General features: G+C 42.1%; 1 protein-coding gene across 2 annotated transcripts in view; it reads right to left on the bottom strand.

The window, feature by feature from the left end:
- The window catches only part of LOC138808455 (signal peptide peptidase-like 3), an 83,524-nt gene that overhangs the window by 41,952 nt on the left and 15,946 nt on the right, over positions 1–25,626 (bottom strand). The window lies entirely within an intron of this gene.

Genomic DNA, 25,626 nt, shown 5'->3' with positions numbered 1-25,626 from the left:
GCAAGCACTCTACCACTAAGCTACATTCCCAACCCCTCCCTTTGCTCAGGGATAGTGCTTTACCATTTGAGGCACTGCTCCACTTTTGGCTTTTTTGGTGCTTAATTGGAGATAAGAGTCTCACAAACTTTCCTGCCCTGGCTATCTTTGAACCCTTGAACCTCAGATCTCAGCCCCCTCAGTAGCTAGGATTACAGGTGTGAGCCACCAGCGTCCTGCTTCTCCAGGTCTTCTTTGAGAAAGGGTCTTGATAATTTTTTTCTGCTCATGCTGGCCTCAAACCAAGAGTTCAACAATCAGCCTGAAGTAGATGGCAAGCATGAGCCACAGGTGCCCAACTTCTCACAAAGTTTTATGAACAATAAATAGCACAATTTATCCCAACAATAATGCATATGGCTAAGTAATATCATTCTCAATTCTTCATTCTCTTCTTTATAACAAGTATGAAGCACTGTTCACTGCTGGGTGAACTTGCAATGCCCTCTGTCACAGAGCAGTACTGGGCTTGGCTGCATAGCTGACTTGGGCTAGTAAAATGTGACAGAAAAGTCAGTGTACCAGCAGCTCCAAGTGAAAACCTCCAGAGACACTGCATGTTTCTCCTCAACCCTGTGGTTCTCCTGTGATTCAGTATGAGAAGAATGTGTGGCCATATGCCCAGGACACCACTGCTTCTTAACCTAAGCTCCAGAATAAGAACTTAGAAAACAGACTTCAAGTCTGGCAGCAGTTTAAAGCCCAATGTGGCCTAGCTGAGATCAGAGAAACTGCACCAACCTGCTGATTCTAAAATGAAGGTAATTACTGGTTATAATTCACCGAGATTCTGAGGTTGTCTATTATACAGTATGAAAAAAATAATAGCTAGAAAAGGAAAATTACCAAACTGGACATTTTATACTGTACATATGGTAAGTGGAAACCCACTTAATATTTATCTGCATTTTTCTTCCTGATATCCCAAGGACAATGTTTCAGGTCGCCTTAATTACTCCTCTATCCCCTTACTTGTTAGAATTAGCTGGAAAAGGCAAACAAAAATGCTGCTTCAGACAAAATCTAGATTGCACTAAAACCCCAACCCTTTACTAAATCAAGCAAAGGACTACCAGTGAACAAAACTGAAACATTCTTAAAGAAATAAAACATTCTTAATTGTGACAGACATGTCACAATGACAGAGACAGAGAGATTATAAATATAGCATATTCTTATTGCTGGAAACAAAACAAAAAAATCCTCTTAATGCCAAAATTCTGGTTTTACTCTTATTTTTATACTATTGGAAACATGAGCTTAGAGGCAAGCAAATACTTTTATTTTCTTTTGCCTAGCTGAACAAAAGTATATGGAATACAACATTTTAATTAGTAAAGAAAATATCTTTAACAAAGCTATTAAAAAAAAAACACCAAGTTTGCCAAAGTAAGTACTTAGGAATAATAAGGTATAGGATAAAGGATCCTCAAGAAAGGTCAGAAAAAAAGGATTTCCTGAAGGAAATCACTAGGTGACCAGATGGACTCAATGCAATGAAAACATCTAGTTTTCCTGGCCAGTTTACAGTAGAATTGTCATTGTCTCAGCTCTAGCTTATCCTAACACTGATCAAAGATTAGCACACAGCCTACAGTACATCACTCAGGGCCAGTACAATGTGATTCTGAGACTTCTGTTTAAGACATCAGGTAACTGTACTTTGATGGAGCGGAGATATCAGTTCTTGCCTAAAATCAAATTACTGGGTCTTTTCAGTTACTATACTAGATAAATTTCATTAACGCTTAAACCTTGAGGCTCTTGTTCTGTTATCTGCATGTAAATATTCAACTTACAAAAATTATCAGAGCAATCAAAGAGCAAATGTGAAGTGAGAATTAGTGCTACTATCAATGCATACAGCCAAGGAGCTTGGCACACTCAAGTAGTTAAGTTTTCTAGTAACTGATCTTAAATGTTTTAGAGGGACCGTACTGGGATTTTGAACTCCAGACCTTGTGCTTGTTAAGTTGGCACTCTTATTGCTGAACCATACCACCAGTCCTTATTTTTAAGATAGGGTCTTGCTTCCTGTCCCAGTGAGTACCCAGGAGAGATCAACCTATGTCTGGCTTTCAGTAGCTGGGATGAGTATACTCCTTCTCTTCACTGAGAAGGGATTTCATTCAACTTTTTTTCTGTTCTGACTGGCTTTGAACCAAGATTACAGCAATTTCTGCCATCCAAGTAGCTCTCAGCCATTGTCTTAAACTTTAAAAGCCTTTCTCTTTAAATAACCAGAGATGGGAAAAAGCACACTAAAACCCTTAGTACTGTGGCTAAATGGTATTTTCATTTCAGTGTGTACTCCCAAAACATACTAGTCACTGGACTAGGCTACAGTTATGTTACTTAAGAAACAGTAAGTCTGCTGGGCGCTGGTGGCTCACGCCTGTAATCCTAGCTCCTCAGGAGGCTGAGATCTAAGGATCGAGGTTCAAAGTCAGCCCGGGCAGGAAAGTCTGTGAAACTCTTATCTCCAATAAACCACTAGAAAACTGGAAATGGTGCTGTAGCTCAAGCGGTAGAGCGCTTGCCTTGAGCTGAAGGACAGCGTCCAAGCCCAGAATTCAAGCCCCACAACCAACGAAAAGAGAAGGAAGGGGAGGGGAGGGGAGGGGAGGGAAAAAAAAGGTAGACTGTAAAAAAATGCAGTCATTTTGGTAAACAGTCTGGCAGTTCCTCAAAATGTTGGACAGAATTATCATGACCCAGCAATTCTACTCCTAGATAAAACATGCATATTTGCATGCATACCATACATGCATGCATACACACACAAAGATTTGAAATATACTAACTTATAGCCTAGAGTTAGTAGCATGAGCCTTCCTTAGTACTTTCCCAGGAACAAAAACTACCAGACTGATCTCTGGTGAGCTGAGCATTGTGGTTCACTCCTATAATCCTAACAACTCGGGAAGCTGAAAATGGGAGGACTGTTGAGGTGAAACCAGGTATAAAGTTCATGTCAACCAAAAAATGTTTGAGTGCAGTTGAATGTGTCTGTAATGACAGGTAAGTGTAAATACGATTATGGTCCAAGCTGGCCCAGACATAAATGTGCCATCCTAAGGGCCAAAGCAAAAAAGGATGGGGAGGCTTAAGTGGTAGAGTGCCTACCTGACGAATGTAAAGCTCTGAGTTAAATTCCCAGCACAATGGAAGAGAGGAAAGGAGGGAGGAAGGGAGAAAAAGAGGAAAGAAGGCAAGGGCTGGTCATTCACAGTTGAGAAAATTAAAGCATAGAAATGTGAGTGATGAGCTGGGAAGGTGGCTTAGTAGTAGAGTGCTTATCCAGCATGCATGAAGCCCTGGGTTTGATTCCTCTGTACCACATAAACACAAAAGGGTGGAAGTGGCGCTGTGGCTCAAATGGTAGAGTGCTAGCTTTGAGCAAAAGAAGCTCAGGAACAGCACGCAGGCCCAGAGTTCAAGCCCCCACACTGATCAAAAAGGCAAGACCTATTTGTTCACGTTCCATTTAACAGCACTCACAAGTGAATGGATCATAGTTCTAATAATGTCAGGTCCACAGGTAGGGGACATACACATGTACTTTTAGTTATCTTTCTATAGCCACAACATAAAGTTAACAACATTCATGTTTGTTAACTTTGTTCTCTCTTAGATAATATAACTATTTCTCATTACCTACTATATAATCCTTTGTGATTCAGAAGTTGCCTGCTGTCTCCTTCCTCACTTCTGTTCTCCCCTGACCTATTCCTATCTGTTGAGAATGTTCCTGTCAACAGCATGAATAAGTAACTCTCAAAACCAATGTCCCTATTCCTGTCCTTTTGGTGGTATATGACAGCTTCCACTACTTGAAATCTCAATTTTTGATTTCTGACTTACAAACCATCAGTTTCCTTCTACTTCAGTGGCTGTTCCTCCTCAGTTACCTCTGACAGTTCCTGGAATCCCCAGAGTACTTGGTCTCCTCTTCTCAACCTATGTAACTTCCCTATTGAGCAAGTCCAACATGGTGGATATTTTCTACCAGAGCTACTAACTGCACCTATGGCTGGTGCATGCTAGGCAAGTACACTGCCACAGAACTACCTTTCCACCTTCAGTCCAACAGTTTTAAATGCTTAATCCTAATAGACTGCTAACCATGGCCTCTCTCTGAAAGTTGAGTTCTATGTTCAATTCTCCTGTGAAATCTCTAACCACCTCTCTAAGGATGAGTGCTTCAAAACTCAAAATGAACACATCTTCATTTTCCTCACAAATCTACCTTTCCACCAGTTGCTGCCATATTGGTAAATGGCCATAACACCCTGGAACTTAAAATCCATAGCACAAGCATCTCCAAAACATCCCAAATCTTCCCACTTGTATCTCCATCATCAGCACCCTAATTCAAGTCACTACCAACTATATCTGCAGCTCCTAGAACAGCCCTGTAAATGGCTATACTTCTATTCGCTCCCCAACACACACACCCCTCCTGCCTCCAATGCCCTGTTGGAGCTGTTTAAGGTCCCCAATGATCACACATTATATGATAAAATCTAAGCTCTTGTCTAGATGGATATCTGACCTTAATCTTGTCCTTATTCCTGGGATCACCAACTTTCACCACCATCTTGTGCCATCCTAACAAACATTGTCTTTCAGTCTCACTGGCCTCCTCAGTTCTGATTTCAATTCTACTTTGGAACCATTCCTTTAGCTTAGAATAGTGTTTCCTCTGATATTCGTATGGGCAGCTTTCTTATTAATCAACTTAAATGTCACCTCATGGTTGACAGATCTTTCCTATCTAGCCAATTTCAGAGCTGTTCCAACCCTGGAATCACCTGTTTTAATTATCTGCTTAGAATTCATTATCAAGCTGGGTACTGGTGGCTCATGTCCATAGTCTCAGGTACTTAGCAAGCTGAGATCTGAGGATCCTGGTTCAAAACCAGCTTGAGCAGGAGTCTGTGAGACTCTAATTTCCAATTAACAGCCAGAAAAACAGAAGAGGAGCTGTGGCTCAAAGTAGTAAAGCACATGTCTTGGGCAAAAAAAGCTCAGGGATAACAACACCCAGGTCTCATGCCTGTACTCCTCAGATGTACACATGTATATACCATATGTGAGGTCAAGAGTATTGAGTAGTCTAAAAATGATATAACAAATTAAGAAGAGGTACTTTGTTAGGAGTACAGGCATGAGCCACTGGTGCCAGCAATTGGAAATTTTAAAATTTGCAACAAATTAAGACAAATTCCTTAAAACAGTGACAAAGCTCTCAAGAAAAATAATAAAATTTTCTTTAATGAAATTCTTTTTTCAAACAGACTTGGAGAAAGCTGGGAAGTAGATTGCAAACAGTAGAGCTTGGAGATTTAGCTAAGTCATTGACAAAGTTTCTAAACTGGCTTCACAGAAGCTCTTGGAAGGGATCCATGTTTTGGTTTGCCAGGCAGAGGGCAGGAATAGAAAACCCTAGAGAGTTGGTAGGGAGGAAGTTGAAGGCTTCTTCAGGCCCTCTGCTGGGGTATTAGGTTGTGACAGCAAGCTCTGTGGTTAAGCCTGTGCAGTAATTAAGGGGTGTGCTTACTATAACTTAAATCTCAATGGATTGTTAACATTTCCCCCAGGCTCAAGAAGCAAAATAGCATTCTGACTTATTCAACACAAATAAATGAAGTTTCATGTTACTAAACACCACCAATAGCTTCAAGCTTCACTATACACAGAACCAGACATTAAGGAGATTGACAGTAAGGCGACTTCAACAAAATAAACCAAAAGATAGGTGTAAACACTGATTTTATTCACACACATACCACCACCACCACAGGGGGGGGGGCGGGGGAGGGATAAGTGGGGGATTAAGTGTAGTGGGAATCTAGGTGTAGCAGCTCATGCCTGTAATTAATTATAGCTACCTACTTGGGAGGTGGAGATCAAGTATATCTCTGAGGCCAGTCCAGGCAAAAAGTTAACAAGAGCCCTATATCTCACCTAATAAGCTGGGCAGAGCCACCTCTGTTCCCAGTTACAAGATCCACAGTCTGTACACAGCCAAACAAAAAAACACATCACCTACAAAAAAATAATTGCAGTAAAAAAGGGTTGGGGGTATGGCTCAAGTGGTGGGATGCCTGACTAGCAAATGTGAGAACCTAAGATTTTAAAGCCAAATATTGCTGGACAGAGGGAGAGAAGGAAGGAAGGAAGGAAGGAAGGAAGGAAGGAAGGAAGGAAGGCAGGCAGGCAGGCAGGCAGGCAGGCAGGCAGGCAGGCAGGCAGGCAGGCAGGCAGGCAGGCAGGCAGGCAGGCAGGCAGGCAGAAAGAGTAGTTATTGCTTTTAGGGAGGCTGGAAATATGGAGAGGCAGTATTGGGATCTGAACACAGGGCCACAATTCCAGTCAGCCTTTTTGAGATGTTTATTTTCTGCCAACGCTGACCTGAACCATAATCCTCCTATTTACACTGCCTGCTATAGTTAGGATAACAGGCATGTACCACCACACCCAGCCACTGGTTGAAATGAAGTCTGGTGAAATTCTTTGTTCTTCCTCCCAGGCTGGCCTCAAACCCCAAACTCCCATCTCTGTTTCCCAAGTAGGTAGGAGGATTACAGGCTGGAGCTACCAAGCCCAGCCAAGAGCAATTTTAGTAAGCAGTTAAATAGCAACAGAAAAAGACATGGCATTAAGTTTTAATCTATTTTTTTGTTCACCACCACTGGCACTAAGAAGGTACTACAAGGTACAAATGACAGCAGATCTAATTAATGTAGGCTATTTTCCACCTGACCTATGAGCAGCACTGCCTTGACAGAGATTATCTCCAGACTGCTCTGACTTGTACTGCACTTGTACAAGGCCCCATCTAATTTTCTCCAGTAGCTACTTGCTTAGGTTCTAGGATCAGGATAAAAAGGTCAAGAAGGACTGGAATGTGGCTTGTAGGTAGAGTGCTTGCCTAGCATGCATGAATTCCTGTTGATTCCTCAGTACCACATAAATAGAAAAAGCCAGAAGCAGTGCTGTGGCTTAAGCCTTGAACAAAAGAAGCTCAGGGACACTGCCAGTTCAAGCCCCAGGACTAGCAAAAAAAAAAAAAAAAAAAGGTCAAGGGGTCTATGACAAACAGGCAAACCTCAGTCCTTAGATCCTATCTCCAGGAGGGACAGGTTTGAGTGCCTCAAATTGAAGTGCTTCATCATGGGAGGTGGCAATGTAAGTGAGCACTACAGTTTTGTCATTTTTTGTGCCAGTCCTGAGGTTTGAACTCATGGCTTGGCACTCTCTAAGCTTTTTTGCTTAAGACTAGCACTCTAGCCACAGCTCCAGTTGTGGCTTTTTGGTGGTTAATTGGAAATGAAAGTCTCATGGATTTTCCTGCTGGGGCTGGCTTTGAACTATGGTCCTTAGATCTCAGCTTCTTAAGTAGCTAAGATTACAGGCATTGAGCTACCAGCACCTGGCTCACTGCTGGTTCTGAGAATAGTGGTACCATTAACAGAATAACAAGCTTTATTTTAATTAATTTATTTGCTGTCCCTTGCCTAAGCAAACTAGCTTTAAAAGTATGCTTTAAGAATTGTACTATTTTGGGGCTGGGAAGGTGGCTCAGTGGTAGAGTGCTTGCCTTGCATGCCTGAGGCCCTGGGTTCGATTCCTCAGCACCACATAAGCAAAAAGAAAAAAGCCGGAAGTGACGCTATGGCTCAAGTGGTAGAGCGCTAGCCTTGAGCTGAAGAGCTGAGGGACAGCGCTCAGGCCCAGAGTTCAGGCCCCACGACCAGACCCCCTCCCCCCCCAAAAAAAGAATTGTACTATTTTAACTGGGCATATTTTAGACTTGTGTAACTAACCTACATACTTAATAAGGGAAGCCAAGTTTATAATTTCATAACCACTACTCTGATTGTTCCATCTCCAAGAGTCACACTTAGAAGGTTACAAAGGAAAAGGCTGGGTTTCTCACAGATGCTTTAAGTTACCTCTCTTCTGGCAGATCTTATTACATCTGGAGTGTAAGAAAATTAAGCAAATAGCAACAGAAAGTCTTTACATAAAAGAGTGACCATCAACTTCTTAATTTTATCTACCATCTTTCAGAACCCAGGGCATAATATGAATTTAGTTACCATGTAAATATTTTCATATTAAAACCAACTAAATGTACAATACCTTGATACTTTCTATTCCCTCTGAAAAAGTTACCAGAGATGGAATCACCCATGCTATTAAAAAGCTTTCTTAGTGCTCTAAAAGTAATCTAAGCCTTCTAAAGGTCTAAAGTCGTTTCCTACAAATGGTAGCAATTTCTACCAGCAATTTTGATGCCTAGTAGGACAGTTTCCTCAACTATCAAGAAGCTACTAACCGGTTAAAGGAACATCACAAATCTGCTGCTATTCCATAGGTCTTTTGACAATGGACTGGATCTCAAAGAAACCTTTCCTTTTTAAATCTGAGTAACACTGTGTTAGTTTCCTACTATTACTGTAAGATTGTAAAGTGTGTATATATATGCGTGTATAAGAGAAAGAGAAAGGGAGGGGAGAAGAGGGTTAAAGAGGCAGTACAAGTTTATTCTCTTACAGTACTGGAGATCATAAATCTGAATGAGCCTTACAGAGTTGGTTCCTTGCCCTTTTCAGCTTTCAGAGGCCCACCTACACTCACATAGTTTCAACCTCTTGCTTCCACTGTCAAACTTACTATCTCCTGCCTCACTCTTCTATGACTATGTATCTGGCACACCTAAACAATCTGGGATAATTTCCATGTCTCAAGATCCTTAACTTACAAAAAGAAAAAAGAAAAGAAAAGGGGCTAGGAAAGTGGCTCAGTGGTAGAGTGCTTTGCCTTGCATGCATGAGGCCCTGGGTTTGATTCCTCAGCACTACATAAGCAAAAAAAGCCAGAAGTGGCGCTGTGGTTCAAGTGGTAGAGCACTAGCCATGAGCTGAAGAGGTCAGGAACAGGGCCAAGGCCCAGAGTTCAGGCCTTACGACTGACAACAGAGAGGAGAGAGAGGAGAGAGAAAAGGGAGTGGGGGGAGGGAAATAGAACTATCCCTTTAAGGGGTTGAAGGCATGGCTCAGGTGCTAGAGTACTAGCCAAACGGAAGGGAAGGAAGGAAGGAGGGAAGGAAGGAAGGAAGGAAGGAAGGAAGGAAGGAAGGAAGGAAGGAAGGAAGGAAGAAGGAAGGAAAAGAAGATCCTTGGGGTTGGGAAGGTGGCTCAGTGGTAGAGCGCTTGCCTTGCATGCCTGAGGCCCTGGGTTCGATTCCTCAGCACCACATAAGCAAAAAAGAAAAAAGCCGGAAGTGGCGCTGTGGCTCAAGTGGTAGAGCGCTAGCCTTGAGCTGAAGAGTTGAGAGACAGAGCCCAGGCCCAGAGTTCAGGCCCCACGACTGGACCCAAAAAAAAAAAAAAAAAAATCTTAATTACATCTGCTAAGTCTCTTTTATTATATTCATAGGTTCCAGAGATTCATGTATAGATCTCTTTGAAGGGCTATGATTCAGCCTAATCACATACCTATAAAGAGATTTTAAAGTCTTTAACATACTTACCACCTACAGTATGCTATTTAATCCTTATAAAGTGTTACCAATCGTATTTTATAAATGAGAAAGTAGTTTAGAAATGTTAATGTCCCAGCCTGTGAAGATTCACACCAGAGCACACAGACCGGCAGACAACTTTCTGTCCCCCACAGCCTCCACTACCACGCAGTTCAGGGTCCCTACAGTTTTCTATTTTCTTGTATAGTGTTTAATTTTTTTTCAAAGTTTTAGCAAGAACTTATTTTAGTGTAAGAGGGTTAACGTAGGGAGAAATAAAAAATGAAACACTTCCTATTCCCTATGGAGGAAATTTTTAGGAGCCTTCAGACTCTAAAAAACCATAGTTTTTTTAATACTATGTTGTCCAAACTATCATCTACCAAAAGAGTGTCTATACCAGAGATCTCTAGAATATTCTCAGGTCATGGCTCCCTTAGAATCTCAAGTCTTTTCTTGTGTGTGGAAGAACCTAGGCTAGCAGGAATGCCTAGCGCCTGTGGCTCTGTTCTGTCCAAACAAAGTACTTATGTCCTAACACCTTAGCAACTTTGGACACTTTACAACTTCTCAATCTTAGAATCATTTGGGGACATTACTATCTTCATTTCCTGCACACACTCATTTTTATGCACTACTTGCTTTTAGTTTACAGTAAAGGTCAAAATCCCAGCCTTGTTGAAATATAGCACTGTCAAAAAGGATTTGGAATTTTATATTTCTTGTATGTCCATGAGTGTGCTGTTTCTCCCAGTCATTCGAATCTGTGGGCCTATTCCTTTACCACATGCATTCACCAGTCCAATTCTGGCACAAGTATGTTCCTAGATTTACAGAGTGCATACCTGGCTTCAAGATTATATGTCCTGACAAGTATAGAGAACTCTTAAGTTTGCCATTACATGCAACTGACATTTTCCACTAAAGACATTTTTTTACTGCCATTCATCTGCCTCACCCACTTTTCTCCTGAGACAGCAGGCTGACGAAGAAAACTGCATATGGTAACAGTTCTGATCTGTAAGTCTACCGGACTATACTACAACTGCACGCAGAGAATTCTTGTGTTGGACAAATAAAACACACTGACATATTTATATGCGGGCTGAAAACCACTGACATTAAAATGTCACAAAGACAAACCCTAACACCAAACATCAAAAAAATGCATAAACATAGAACGTAAGTCTAAGGGACTACTTAGGGAAGGAAAAATGGAAAAAGAGAGTGAATAATTTTAAAATACACTGGAACTGTGTATGAGAACAGCATAAAGAACCTCAATGAAATCTGTTTATCAATAGGGGACTGAGAAGAGGAAAATGGGCTGTGTGGGGGGTACTCTAATAGGAGGGTAAAAGAGGATGAAGGTGATTGAAATATATTGCTGGCATTTATGAAAATGGAACAATGAAACATGAAGTTGTATTAGAAAGAGGGCCAGGAGATAAGGGAAAGTAATGGCAAGACTGATTGGATACATTGTATACATGTGTGAAAATGTCACAAGGAAGCCCCCACCCCCTGTATAGATAATGTATGCTAATTAAGAAGCAGCAGAGAAAAACCATACACACTGGTAATACAAATTTATCATCTCTCTTAATTTTCTGGATAAAGTTTAAGGTTAATGCTAGAAGAAAAGACATGAATCAAACCAAAACACATGCAAAGAAAGTTTCAGTCTGTCCAAAATGATTCAAATTCATGAATTTTCTAGACATGAATTTTCTAGATCAATGGTTCTCAGAGCTCATGTTGCATCACAGTCACCCAGAAGACCTTTTCAAACACAATTGCTGACCTCATTCCAGAGCTTCTAGTTCAGCAGATTTGGATAGACCATGTATATATACCTATGCACATACATATGTATATATGCATGCATATGTGTGCATGCAAGTGTGTGTGTGTGTAATAAAGGAGCTATACTAACTCTAAACACAGGAGAGAACACCTAATAGTAAAAAGGTACTCAGTCGGGGCTGGGAAGGTGGCTCGGTGGTAGAGTGCTTGCCTTGCATGCCTGAGGCCCTGGGTTCGATTCCTCAGCACCATATAAGAAAAAAGATAAAAGCCAGAAGTGGCGCTGTGGCTCAAGTGGTAGAGCGCTAGCCTTGAGCTGAAGAGTTGAGAGACAGCGCCCAGGCCCAGAGTTCAGGCCCCAAGACTGGACCCCACCCCCGCCCCCAGCCTAGGCTGGCTTCAAACTTCAATCCTCAGAACTCAGCCTTCCAAGCAGCTAGGATTATAGGTGTGAGCCAATCACTGGTGCCAGGCCAGAGATGACTTTATTAGCACCAGCATGACAGCCCCACCCTGGAAAGAGAAATCTATTTAGGAAAGACTACTTAACCTGCACAATCCCTAGTTCAGCACTACCAAATCCACCCTAGCTTCTTTCCTAAATCAGATCCTCAGGGCCTGACAGATCTTCACTTGGAGAGAATCCCTTAATTCAGAAGGAAAGGATGCTTTCCCCATGCCCCTCCCCCAATGATATAGGGCAGGAACAGAAACTGAGTTTCTTTTTTCTTTTTTTGTTGGTTGTGGGGCTCGAACTCTGGCCCTGGGTGTTGTCCCTCAGCTCTTCATTAAGAGCTCAAGGCTAGCACTCTACCACTTAAGGCACAGTGCCACTTTGGGCTTTTTCTGCTTATATGGTGCTGAGGAACCGAACCCAGGGCCTCATGCATGCAAGGCAAGCACTCTACCACTGAGCCACCCTTAAAAAAAAAAATCAAATACAATGAACCAGCCTGAGGATCACTCCCCTTTGAGCACTACAGTGCTACATGTTTGCCCATATGGACAGCCCGCTTCAGAGATACCATTCGGCTGGGAAGGTGGCTCAGTGGCAGAGTGCTTGCCTAGCATGCTGAAGCCCTAGGTTCGATTCCTCAGTACCACATACAGAAAAAGCCAGAAGTGGCTCAAGTAGTAGAGTGCTAGCCTTGAGCAAAAAGCAGCTCAGGGACAGGGCTCAGGCTCTGAGTTCAAGCCCCAGGACTGTCAAGCAAACAAAACAAAAAAATACTCCATTCCAGGAGGAAATGTCTCCCTCTGCCAAAATTGATACTTTGTTCTGACCTGGACACACACACACACACACACACACACACACACACGCACACACGCACGCACGCACGCACGCACGCACGCACGCACGCACGCACGCACGCGCGCATGCCCCTTTTTGGATTCAGAAAGCTTTCCACAAAGCTCAGCTGACCTAGCCACCCAACCTCCAACCAACACCTCTGGGTGTGTGGGCACAGCTGCCAGCTAGCAGCTGGAAACACACGGAGGCGGAGGCCAATGGGAGAGCCCGGAGGCGGGGTCTGGCATGGGCCGGCATCCTCTCCATAGGAGCCAAGCCAGCGCTTGCACCAGGGTCCATGACCCAGGGTCTTCACCACCAGGTTGTACTTTCTAAGCAGCTCTGAGGGCGTAAGGTGGAGTACAATGCAAATCCTCATCCTGGGTTCAAGCACACAGTGACCCAAAGGCAATTAAAAAATGTGGACATTTCAGACGAGGCATCAGCAAGACTCGGTGCCACCCATGCATTGGAGAATTACATGGCTGCTCTGACCAAGGTGGGACCACGGGGCTCCACACAGGCAGTTCCTTCTTCCAGATGCTTCCTTCCTTGGATGTGAGGGGAAAAAAAAATCGTCTTTTCTATCAAAGTAATTTGCTACCTTTCTGTTAATCTTGAGAGGTTTTTCTGAATGGTCCCTGCTTTGGACAGGTGGCTTGGCCCTTGTTTACATTTTAGTTACACACATCCTCTTCCTGGGCACTTTTAAGACATCCCATTAGAATTTCCTTGAATTTTAATTATATCCTGTTAATGAAGCCACATCCTTTTGCAGACTATGAACCTGAGCTCAGCCAATGTGAGCAGAAGGGCGGGGCCTGCTGGGTTAGGGGATAAAAGGGGAGCAGCTTGTCTGCTTTGTATGCTTGCTTGCCAGATTGGGGGCTGACTGTGGCACCCTTCTGCATTAGTAACCTTCCCCTTGCCTGGTTCTAGTTAGTGTGTCCTCACTGCTATGCAACATCCAACATCCCAAGCTATTTCTAACAGATGCCTGTTGGAGAACAAGGTGGCTCTGGCATTAGGTTTACAGAACAGTTGCAAAAGAATTTTCTTCTCGAGGCTAGGAAGATGGCTCAGTGGTAGAGCGCTTGCCTTGCATGCCTGAGGCCCTGGGTTCGATTCCTCAGCACCACATAAGCAAAAAGGAAAAAGCCGGAAGTGGCACTGTGGCTCAAGTGGTAGAGCGCTAGCCTTGAGCTGAGGGACAGCGCCCAGGCCCAGAGTTCAGGCCCCACGACCGGACTCCCCCTCCCCCCCCCAAAAAAAAGGATTTTTTTGAGTCCAGGCCTCAGCTCCCTAAATTTTTTTGTTTTCATCAAAGATCCCCACCAGGAAAGCAGTGAGTAGCTATCAGCCCCCCTTTGTGTTGGCTCCTGCACAGAAGCTCCATCGACTGTTTTGGAAGAGTTAGTAGTGAGACATTTCTTCCTGACCAGGAGACTTTCCAGTCTTCCATGGGTGGTCTTTAAGGGCAAAGTGGATGATACTGGTACTTGGGGTGCTGTTAAATGACAGTTTATAGAAAGCTTGTAGGCCAGACTGCTAAATTCTCAAGCTGTGTTTGCAGCAAGGGAAGGAAGCTGGGAACCTCAGCTGTAGGAGGGATCCAGTAGGAATGGGAAGATAAGACTTCAAATGGAACAGAAATGAATACCTTGTTTTCACTCAGCAGTGTGTATCCACAGTCAGTAAGGATGGTGGGCTGCTTAATATATTTAAAATGTTTTTGCACTACATGTAAGTGTAGGCAAATTTTGCCTAATTCGACCCACTTTTGTCTTCTAAGATTACCATTTACCTCTGCCTGCATCATAACCTAGTAAAGAAATTAACACCTGGCTCAAGCCTGTAATCCTAGCTACTCAGGAGGCAGAGATCTGAAGATTGCAGGTCAAAGCCAGCCACAGCAGAAACATCCAAGGGATTCTTATCACCAATTAATCACCAGAAAATGGAAAGTAGAGCTGCAGCTCAAAGGGGTAGAGCCCTAGCCTTGAGCAAAAAATGCTCAGGGATGGCACCCAGGCCCAGAATTTAAGCCCTTGAACTGAAAAGAGAAGAGAAGAGAAGAAAAGAAGGGGGTGGGGGGAATTAACACAGGTAGGTAATCAATCTAGTACCTAGAATCTTTTGGGGATGGGAATGGCTAAGAGTTGTTCCAACAACTGGTTAACCTTGTGGACCAGACTGTAAGTAGCTCAACAAGGCTAGGACTTAAGGAAAGAGAGCAATTTAAATGCTAATCAGGGATAAAATTTGGCCTGATGGCTGTTAAGACTCTGCTGCCATTTTTTTCTTTTTCATAAACAGAAACAATGGAGTACTTAAATATCTTGTACTCTTAAATTTAAATTGTTACCTGGCTGTTTGGGTTGAAGCTTTGTCCTGAATAAATATTGCTTGTTTATAGTAGTGCAGAAATAGTTAAGGTTTTTGGGATGAAGAATGTGTTCAGATTAAGTACTGAGCCAAACTTCTAACTTTTTCTTGAACTTGGTGCACTGCAAATATAGTAGAAGGATAGTTTAGTTCTGTTCCCACAGAACATGATAAACCACAACTGTTCACATCACCTGCTGTCAATGAAGATGAGACAAGGCAAGAATTGTGTAATGACCATGATATATAACAAAATGTCCAGTCTTTGAGGCTGACCTTTCTGCTTTTGACCTCCCCAGCCCCCATTCCTCTTAGCCAGACTGCAAACATGTTTGCATTAATGCACTATGTAGGCGACTTGGAGCTGGGCAACATTCTTTCATTCTAAGAATTTGCAAATTCTAACCTCTTCTTTCTGCCCTTGTAGGCTGTGGCTTTTTCAATAGGCAAACTCTTCACTTCTAGGTTAGCACTAAAATCCTAATGTTTTCTTTCTTTTTGTTCTCTCAGGAGTTTGACAATAAATTTAATCCTGCCTGGCACTGCAATATGGGCAAGAAGTTGTGACTGTGAAAATAATGCTTGTTTGTTTTTTTTTAAACACTGCAAAAAAGTGCCTTAGATAACACTATGGGGAGGAACTCTGGTGACAAAGAAGATGACATTTTTTGGCCCTGCAAAACAGAGCCTATAAATGACATTGTGAGAATGTGTAGTGGGCCTGTTGAAGGACTGACTAGAGCAGTGTGCATTCATAACAGAACAAGAAATAATGCCAACTTATTAAACCAAAGAGATACTTCTAAAGCCAAATGTCTCCTTATTCCTACAGGACTCACTTCATGGTCCTCAACTGCTTCTGATATTTGTTTTCACTTAAACACACACACAAAAAGCAGTATACAGAAACATTTAATCAAAATGCAACACCAGAGGTAGAGTCTGAAAGCTACTATGCTTGTTGCTACTGTGTGAGAGCTGATCCCTGTGTTCTGCTGATCCTGTCACCATGCTGCCCTTAGATTCTTTTAACAAATCACTGATTCACTAAAAAGCATTGAGTCCAGCCCTTATTCCCCAGAGTCAAGCAAAGCCCCAGGTGCATGCTCACGTGCCTGTCCTCAGGCAGGTCATTCTGACCTTGGCCCCCAGGAGACAGTAGCCACCCACACCCAGCTTCCACTGTGGGCCGGACTAAGGACATTGCCCTTGATCCCAAGGAGACCACAGCCCATTTTATTCTCGGCTTCCTTGTTAAGCCCTAAATAATCCCACCCCAAAATCCAGTCCCTAGCACAACCTCCAAACCCGCAGGAAGATCGGTGCCCCTTGCTGTTCCTCAATGAACAGTACTCGCATGTTGACAATCCTTTTCCATTCTCCATTTTCCCAACACACTATAGACATATTTTGTTGAGTTTGGTACTGTTAAGTACTCATGTGTGTAAGGTCCATTCCTGGATGGTGAGCAGACCTCGCCCAGTACCTGCGTTACCTAGGCAACTGGGACACCTGGAAGAGGTCACGTCTGAATCTGATGTGGCCACACCTTTCTCCCACCTGGTCCCACCTCTTACCTGTCCCATTTCTCTTTACCTGGACACACCCCTCCCCCCCTACCCTATATAAGGTCTAACCCAAGGCCAGACGCTCCCTTTTGCCAGCCATATGGAGTGCCAACCTTGCCTGGTCCCAGCAGGTCTACTAAATAAACCTACCCCTTACCTGAATACCACGTGTGTGGTGCTGTTCTTACTTGGCTACCTCTTTTTAAAAACCTAACAATGTGTAAGAAGAATGATTTCTTATCAGTAGCATATATTTTTAGGGACAAAGAATGATGATGGTGATACAAAGCTAGACTGTCTACCTTGTGCAGGGAGGAGGGGAGTTCTGGGATAGACACACTATCTTTTTGATGTCTTTCAATGTACACAAACTTGATTTCACACATATAATTTTAAAAACATTATATGAGGGCTGGGAATGTGGCTTAGTAGTAGAGTGCTTGCCTAGCATGCATGAAGTCCTAGGTTTGATTCCTCAATACCAAATAAATACAAAAAGCTGAAAGTGGTGCTATGGTTCCAGTGGTGGAGTGGTTCCAGTGGTTCCAGTGGCCTTGAGCAAAAGAAGCTGAAGGACAATACCCAAGCCCTGAGGTCAAGCCTCAGGTCTGGCAAAAAAAAAAACAAAAAAACCACACAGGACAGCTGGGAAGGTGGCTCAGTGGTAGAGTGCTTGCCTTGCATGCATGAGGCCCTGGGTTCAATTCCTCAGCACCACATAAGCAGAAAAAGCCGGAAGTGGCACTGTGGCTCAAGTGGTAGAGCGCTAGCCTTGAGCTGAAGAGCTGAGGGACAGTGCCTAGGCCCAGAGTTCAGGCCCCATGACTGGACCCCCCTCCCAAAAAAAAAGTTAGTAAGAGAAAGTATTTGCAGTGATATGAAGAATCTCCATGAATGCACAAGCTACACAGATTAAATCAGGTGACTGACGACTAAAATACCATGAAGAGTATTGCTGTATGTGATATGTTTTTCAAAACATCAAGCTCTTAGTAAATCTGTAAATGAGAGGAGATTGACTCCAATTTATACAGCTCTTGATATAGAATGCATTGTGTAAAAATACACTTTGAGGAGCTGGGAAGGTGGCTCAGTGGTTGCCTTGCATGCATGAGGCTCCGGGTTCGATTCCTTAGTACCACATAAGCAGTAAAAGCCGGAAGTAGTGCTGTGGCTCAAGTGGTAGAGCACTAGCCTTGAGCTGAAGAGCTGAGAGACAGTGGGCAGGCCCAGAGATCAGGCCCCATGACCGACAAAAACAAAAAACAACAACAAAAAACACACACACACTTTGAGTTTATATGTAAATATGTAAAAATATTTCAGACCGGTAAAGATTTAAACACCAAAAGAGACAGAATAAACTTACTCCTTATACATACTGTTCTGCAGACTGCAAGAAGTAAACCTAGCCTACCCACCAAAAATAAAAAACCCTCTTTGATCACTAAATATGCACTTACAAATTCTAAAAATGTCCCCTAGAGGATGGTTACTACACTAGATGAGAACCACTGAGTTCAGTGGATCTCATATACATGACTAGGCTGTTTTAAAAAATCACTGTACTTAGTTAGCATTTCATAGTATAGTATTACTTTGTAATTCACTATAATGGATCAGCACAGTAGTAGTTATAAACATAGATGCAAATATAGAAGCATATTATAAATATATGTAATTAAATACAACTCAGGTACAAACAAGATTACGAATATATGTGTACTAGAACAAACGAATTTCAAATGTGACTTCAAATATGCATCTAAAAATGAGAATCTCTGAAAACTAGATTTTATTATACCTGAAAGCTACTCACCACAGCATAGTATTTAAAATGAAAAATCTGTCAAACACTATTGAAACTTTCAAAGGGTTTAATAATTATAATCAAAATCACTTGGATTACTCTAAAAAGTGGTTAAGAATTCTTTTAAAGGGTAATAAAACCAGGCACTGATGGCTCACTTTCTAATTCTAGCTAAGTAGCTAATAGGAGGCTGAGAACCACAGGACTGATGTTCAAAGCCAGTCTGGACAGAACAGTCATTGAGACTAACTAACCAGCAAAAAAATGAGGGAACTAGAGGTGTAGCTAAGTGCTGTGAGTGAAAAAAACAAGCAAGGAATTGAGTTCAAGCCCCAGTACTAAAGCTCACAAACAAAAAAAGTAGTAAAATTATCAATTAAAAAGTTATATGCTGGTATTTTTCCAGATATACTGTAGAAGAAACATTCTGCTTTATCCTATTGGTGACCATTTTTTAAAAACCTGCAGATACGGGCTGGGAAGGTGGCTCAGTGGTAGAGCGCTTGCCTTGCATGCATGAGGCCCTGGGTTTGATTTCTCAGCACCACATAAGCAAAAAGAAAAAAGCTGGAAGTGGTGCTGTGGCTCAAGTGGTAGAGCACTAGCCTTGAGCTGAAGAGCTGAGGGACAGCGCCCAGGCCCAGAGTTCAGGCCCCATGACTGGCCCCCCCCCCAAAAAAAACCTGCAGATTCAGAATTAAAAAACAATGTTCTAAAAGGACAGAAGCAAAGAGAAGTGAAAAAAATGAGAACTGGGAAGAATTGAAAACAAGAACACTGAAAGAGAACCTGAGGATCCTGGTAAGTGAGGAGAACTGAGGCATCTAGAACAGCAATATGGGACAGATGTTGGGAGAAGCAGCTGCATGCACAGACAGCCTCTATACATCTGCAGAGAGGGTTTCCCTTTACTCTGGGGACATAGCTACTATCTACAGTCATAAAAACTTTTAACAAGACCCAGACAGATCCAAAAATTACTTGAGTGGCTGAACAAAATCTGGACATCTTTTAAGGAATGTAAAAAAATGTAAAAATCTAGTGTCCAGTAATGTAAAATACAAAATTCACAATGTTCAAGCATGCAAAGAATCAAAAAGAGCCATATCTGGAAGAAAAATTCAGACTGTACATGGAAGAAATACTGGAATTAGAAAAAAGAGAAAGTGGCTCAGCGGTAGAGTGCTTGCCTTACATGTATGAAGCCCTGGGTTTGATACCTCAGCACCATATAAGCAGAAAAAGCCGGAAGTAGTGCTGTGGCTCAAGTGGTAGAGCACTAAGCCTTGAGTTAAAGAGCTTAGGGACATTGCACAGGCCCAGAGTTCAAGCCCCACGACCCACCAAAAAATAAATAAATGCTTATAACAGCATTAACACAAAATAGCCAAATGGTAGAAACTATCCAAATGTATATCAAATAAATAAGTGGATAAATATAATTTGGTATATACTTACAATGGTAAATTATCCCCCACCCAAAAAGAAAAAAATGCAAACAGGCCATGTGTGTAATCCAAGTGCTCAGAAAGCTATGACAGGAGGATTAATTGTGAGTTCCATGGCAGCCTGGTTTACACAGCAAAACCGAAACAAAAATATGTGGGTCCCACTTACGATCCTAGTTACATGGAATTAAAGATTGAAGGGTTGCAGTCTTGAGGCCATCCCAGGCAAAAAGTTACCCCATCTCAATCAATAGCTGGATGCCATGGTGTGCACCTGTCATCCCAGCTACTTGAGAGGCTTAGATCTAGAGGATCAAAAAAAAGGTTAAGGAAACCTAATCTCAACAGAAAACACAGGACACTGTAAAGCACACCTGTCATTCCCAGCTACCACGGGAAGTATAAAATAGAAAGACTGTGGTTGAAGATGGTGTAGGCAGAAAGTCAGACCCTATCTCAAAAAATAGGGTCTGGAAGTATGGTGCAAGTGATAGAGCACCTGCACAGCAAGCATGAAGCCCTGAATTCAATCCCCAGTACCATCAAAACAAACAAAAAGGAATGAAGCACTAATATATACCAGGAGACTGGATAAACACATTTTGCTAAATGAAAGAAGACAGACACAAAAGACCATATAATGTACGATTATCCATAAGAAGTAGGCAAAAGCCAGGTGCTGGTGGCTCCAACCTGTAATCCTTGCTACTCAGGAAGTTGAGGATCAAGATTCAAAGCCAGCTCAGGCAGGAAAGTCCGTGAGACTCTTATCTCCAATAAGCCACCAGAAAACTGTAAGTGACACTGTGGCTCAAGTGGTAGAGTGCTAGCCTGGAGCTGAAGAGTTCATGGACAGCACCCAAGCCCAGAGTTCAAGCCCCACAACCGAGAAGAAGAAATAAGAAAGAAGAAAAGCAAAGCTAAAACCAAAAGTGCTGCCAGGGGCTAGAGAGAAGGTAGACTAGGGATGAACTCCTAACATGTACAGGTATTCTTTGGGAAAGAAGAAAACATTCTGAGATTGATTGTGGTGGTGGCTGTACAATTCCGTTAATATACAAAAAAAACTCAACAGTACAATTTAAGTGACTGAGTTATTACAGTATATGAATTTTAACTCAATGCTTACCTGAAAGGGGATTCATGAAATCTGCCCATGTGAAATGCTTTGCTCTAGAGCAGACTAAGGTGCCTATGAAAAAGAGAGAACCTCAACTTCCTCATTCCTCAGAGATGTGATCCTGCAGTTCCTCTCACTACAAGGGACCCACCTTTGGTTTCAGCCATAGGACTTACTCTGGCCAAAAGAATGAAGCATGAACAGCGATGTGCCAGTCCCAAGCCTGAGCCCTGAATCTTGTAGGTTGGTTTCCACTTGCCTCTGGTATCCCTTGCCACTGTCTGGGATGACTGGTGCCTTTCTACCTGGGCTCAAAAGGCCTTCCAAACAACTTAATAGCTCTGAAGCTAGCAGCAGTACTGCACCAGCCAATCTGTAGTTCCATAAAAGTCGCTACTTTCAGCCACTGGGTTTGGGGGTAACTTGTTATATGCAGTACTTCAGTGGTGACAGCATTCTCATCCTGTATTTGGAAGAGGTTTCATAAATTAAATGGTGATTACCAAAGAAGTCCAGCCAGATATGAACAATACTACTTTCATTTACTAAGCACAGGACTTGATCTATACCTCACTTGATATTTTACACTCTTTGTAAAGGAGTGGGGAGGAAAGGCCTCCAGATTTCTAGCAGGTGCTCTACTACTGAGCCATACTACCATAATCCAAGAGAGAAATTCTTTTTTTTTTTTTTCTTTTTTTGTTTTTGGGTCCGGTCATGGGGCCTGAACTCTGGGCCTGGGCGCTGTCCCTCAGCTCAAGGCCAGCGTTCTACCACTTGAGCCACAGCGCCACTTCCAGCTTTTTTCTTTTTGCTTATGTGGTGCTGAGAAATCGAACCCAGAGCCTCATGCATGCAAGGCAAGCGCTCTACCACTGAGCCACCTTCCCAGCCCCCAAGAGAGAAATTCTTATAAATTTTGTATGTGTGTACATAATCAGGGAAAGAAAGAGCGAGCGAGCGAGAGAGGCATCGTAACTTAATTGATGAGAAACAAGGTCTCTAAAGCCCAAATAAGATGGTCTAAATAAATATTGAAACAAAGACTACCCATCACTAAATGCTAATTCATTATCAACGTGGTAAATCTAAACTGAACACAAAACTGGATGTTCAGGTATGTCCAAGGTCATTTGTACCTTTTCTGTAAGATGACACTGGTCTAGTTACCTATTCTCTAGAAACTGGGTTTATTTTCCATTTGATGTCACTACTTCGTGCTCCAGTGGGACTCTAATCTTTGTCTCTGCCTCTATGGTCTAATTACATCTGCTAATCATTGTTTTTCCTTCTACTTGTTATTGCTTTTTCTCAAGTTCATTGATAGCATTTAGCCTTTAAAACTTTGCTATCCATAAATTACCAGCTTAAGAAGTGGAGCTATGGCTCAAGCAGTAGAGCACTCGCCTTGAGCTGAAGAGCGCAGGGACAGCGCCCAAGCCCAACCAACAAAACAAAACAAAACAAAAAACCCCATAAATCATAACTTACCAGCTTAATACATCATCCAGAGGCCTATAGTTTTTGTTTGTTTGTTTCTTTTTGTCGGTCATGGGGCTTAAACTCTGGGCCTGGGCACTGTCCCTCAGCTCTTCAGCTCAAAGCTAGTGCTCTACCACTTGAGCCACAGCACCACTTCCAGCTTTTTCTGTTTATATGGTGCTGAGGAAATGAATTCAGGGCCTCATGCATGCAAGACAAACACTGTACCACTGAGCCACCGTCCCAGCCTTGGCCTCTAGTTTTCTTTTTGTTTTTTGTTTTTAAATCACCAAGGAACATGCAAAGGTTCAAAGACAAAAATAAAGAGTGACATGGTGGCACAACCCTGTAATCCCAGCTAGTTGGAAGACTGAGGCTAATCTAGGCCAAAAAAAAAGTTAGCAAAAGCACAACTCAAGGAACAAATTCAGCATGCAGAAGGTATAGGGAGAGGACTGCATCTCCTGTGAGAAGCAACCCCAGGCTAAAAGCATGAGATCCTATCAATAAAAATAACTAAAGCAAAAAAAGGGCTTGGCTCAAGCAGTAGAGCACTTGCCTAACAAGTATAAGGCTATTAATTCAAACCCCAGTACTCCCCAAAAAAAGTACTGGCAAGAATAGTCTCTTAATTGTCCAGTTTTTTGATGCCTATATCAGATGATGTTGTTACTTACTTCTGACCTAAGATTGAGGCACTGCTACGTCTATTAAATTTAAAATATGCACATATCAAGCCAAGATATTTTAAATTCCCCTTTCTGAATACTAATTCAACAAGAGACAAGAAATGATTTAAAGGGCATGAAAACACCAGGACCAGGAAAGAAAGATAATAGCAAAACAAGTTTCTATTATTTTTAAAAGAAAAAGTCAAGGGGCTGGGCAGGTGGCTTAGTGGTAGAGTTCTTGCCTAGCATGCATGAAGCCCTGGGTTCGATTCCTCAGTACCACATAAACAGAGGTTGGAAGTAGTGCTGTGGCTCAAGTAATGTTAGCCTTGAGCAAAAGAAGCTCAGAGACAGTGACCTGGCCCTGAGTTCAAGCCCCAGGACTGGCCAAAAAAAAAGTCTTATTTTGCGTGTTGGAGATGAAAACCAGGGCTTGAATTCAGAGACAAATGCTTATACTCTACCATTTGAATCATGCCTTCAGCCAGGCATCTTGCTGGTTAACTGAAAAGTCTTGTTTTTTCTGCCCAGGCTAGCTTTGAACCTTTACATCTCCAACCAGCACCCAGCTAAAAAAATAAAATATAGCTTTAAATGCAAGGAACATGATTTTCTGAGCCAGTGGCCAACAAAGGAGAAATATTATATTGCTCTGAGGCTAGTTTCCAGCTAATGTATAGTTCCATATACCTCACAGGAAGTTTCTTGTGAAAAGAAAAAAAAAATTAAGGGGTGAGAGCCAGGATTTTGTCAAAATTATCAAACATTCTAAAGAACTATTTCTGGGTCTTTTTTTCTCTTTTTTTTTTTTGTCAGTTGTGGGGCTTGAACTCAGGACCTGGGCACTGTCCCTGTGCCTCTTTGTGCTCATTATGGTTTTTGAGTGGTTAATTGGAAATAAGAGTCTCATGGGGACTTTTCTGCCTAGGCTGGCTTCAAATTGCAGATCTGAGCTCCCTGAGTAGCTAGGACTACAGGCATGAGGCCACTGGCACCCAGCATTTAGTTTATCATTACTTTTAAGGAATTGTTCAAAGGGGGCTACAATTTCATAAGTCAGGTTATGAGAACAATGCTTGCTGGGCAATTTCATCCCTTCCTTCACATGCCCCCACACACATCTCCCATCCCTACCACAAGTTACACAGTTAATTTTAACATAGCTAAAATACCATTTTTCAAATAATGTCTAAGTATATTAAAATTTTTAAGCTGAAAATAAAGAGGACAAGAGGCTTCCATTTCTAATATGTTGCTGCCTTAAAAGTATCAAGAAAAACATGTATAACTATTACCAAAGAACACAACTGAAAATTCTTGAAGAATATGACAAAAAGCATTATTTATATATGCCGTTTATACAGAAAAAATAGGAAAAATTAAAAACTATGACAAGAACATAGAAGCTTGCAAAAAATAAAGGGAGATAATATGTTCTAAAGTTTAAAGGAATTCAAGAAGAATTTATAAATTTGAAAATACTACAAGAAAAATTTAATAAGTATGAAGAGAATACTTTCACAAATCAAATCAAGAAGTCAGAAAAAGCAATCAAGACAATTAACAATGGAAAATATAACAATAAAAGTATTTTTTTTTAAGCTGGGCACTGGTAGCTCACACCTGTAATCCTGCTACTCAGGAGGCTGAGATCTGAGGATAACAGTTCAAAGCAGCCCGGGCAGGAAGTCCATGAAACTCTTATCTCCAATAAACTACCAAAAAACTGGAAGTGACTCTGTAGCTCAAGTGGTAGAGCGCTTGCCTTGAGCTGAAGAGCTGAGGGACAACGCCCAAGCCCAGAGTTCAAGCCCCACAACCGACCAAAAAAAAAAAAAAAAAAATTTTTTTAATCCAATCTAAATGTGCAATGGTGAAAATATGCACCTAAACTTGTGTATTTAGGAAGGGTGAAACTGTAAGTAAAATCTATAAATGCATTTATATCTATATAGGTATTTTAAATATTTAGAGGCCATCAATTTATTAATTCAAAGAAAAAACAAAACAAGACATTTGTATAATGGTCATAACTTGAAGAGGTAGTGTATTACTTGAATACAAAATCTTTTTTTTTTTTTTTTTTGGTCACTCATGGGCCTTAAACTCAACGCCTGGGTGCTGTCCCTGAACTCTTTTGCTCAAGGCTAGTGCTTGCTCTACCACTTGGAGCTACAGCACAACTTTTGGTTTTTGAACAGCTAATTGAAGGTAAGTGTCTCATGGGGCCTCTTCTGCCCAGGCAGGATGGCTTCCAACACAATCCTCAGATCTCAGCCTCATGAGTTGCAAGAATTATAGGCGTGAACCACCAGCGCCCAGCAGAAAATGTGTTTGGGTTTTTTTTTGGTTTGTTTTTGTCAGTTGTGGGACCTGAACTCTGGGCCTGGACACTGTCCCTCAGCTCTTCAGCTCAAGGCTAGTGCTCTACCACTTGAGCCACAGCACCACTTGCAGCTTTTTCTGCT

This window comes from Dipodomys merriami, unplaced genomic scaffold, assembly GCF_024711535.1.
Source record: "Dipodomys merriami isolate MVZ:Mamm:240054 unplaced genomic scaffold, mDipMer1.0.p SCAF_45, whole genome shotgun sequence".
Classification (NCBI taxonomy): Eukaryota; Metazoa; Chordata; class Mammalia; order Rodentia; family Heteromyidae; genus Dipodomys; species Dipodomys merriami.
Note: the sequence above shows the minus strand (reverse complement) of the source record. Positions and strands in the feature narration are given on the sequence as shown.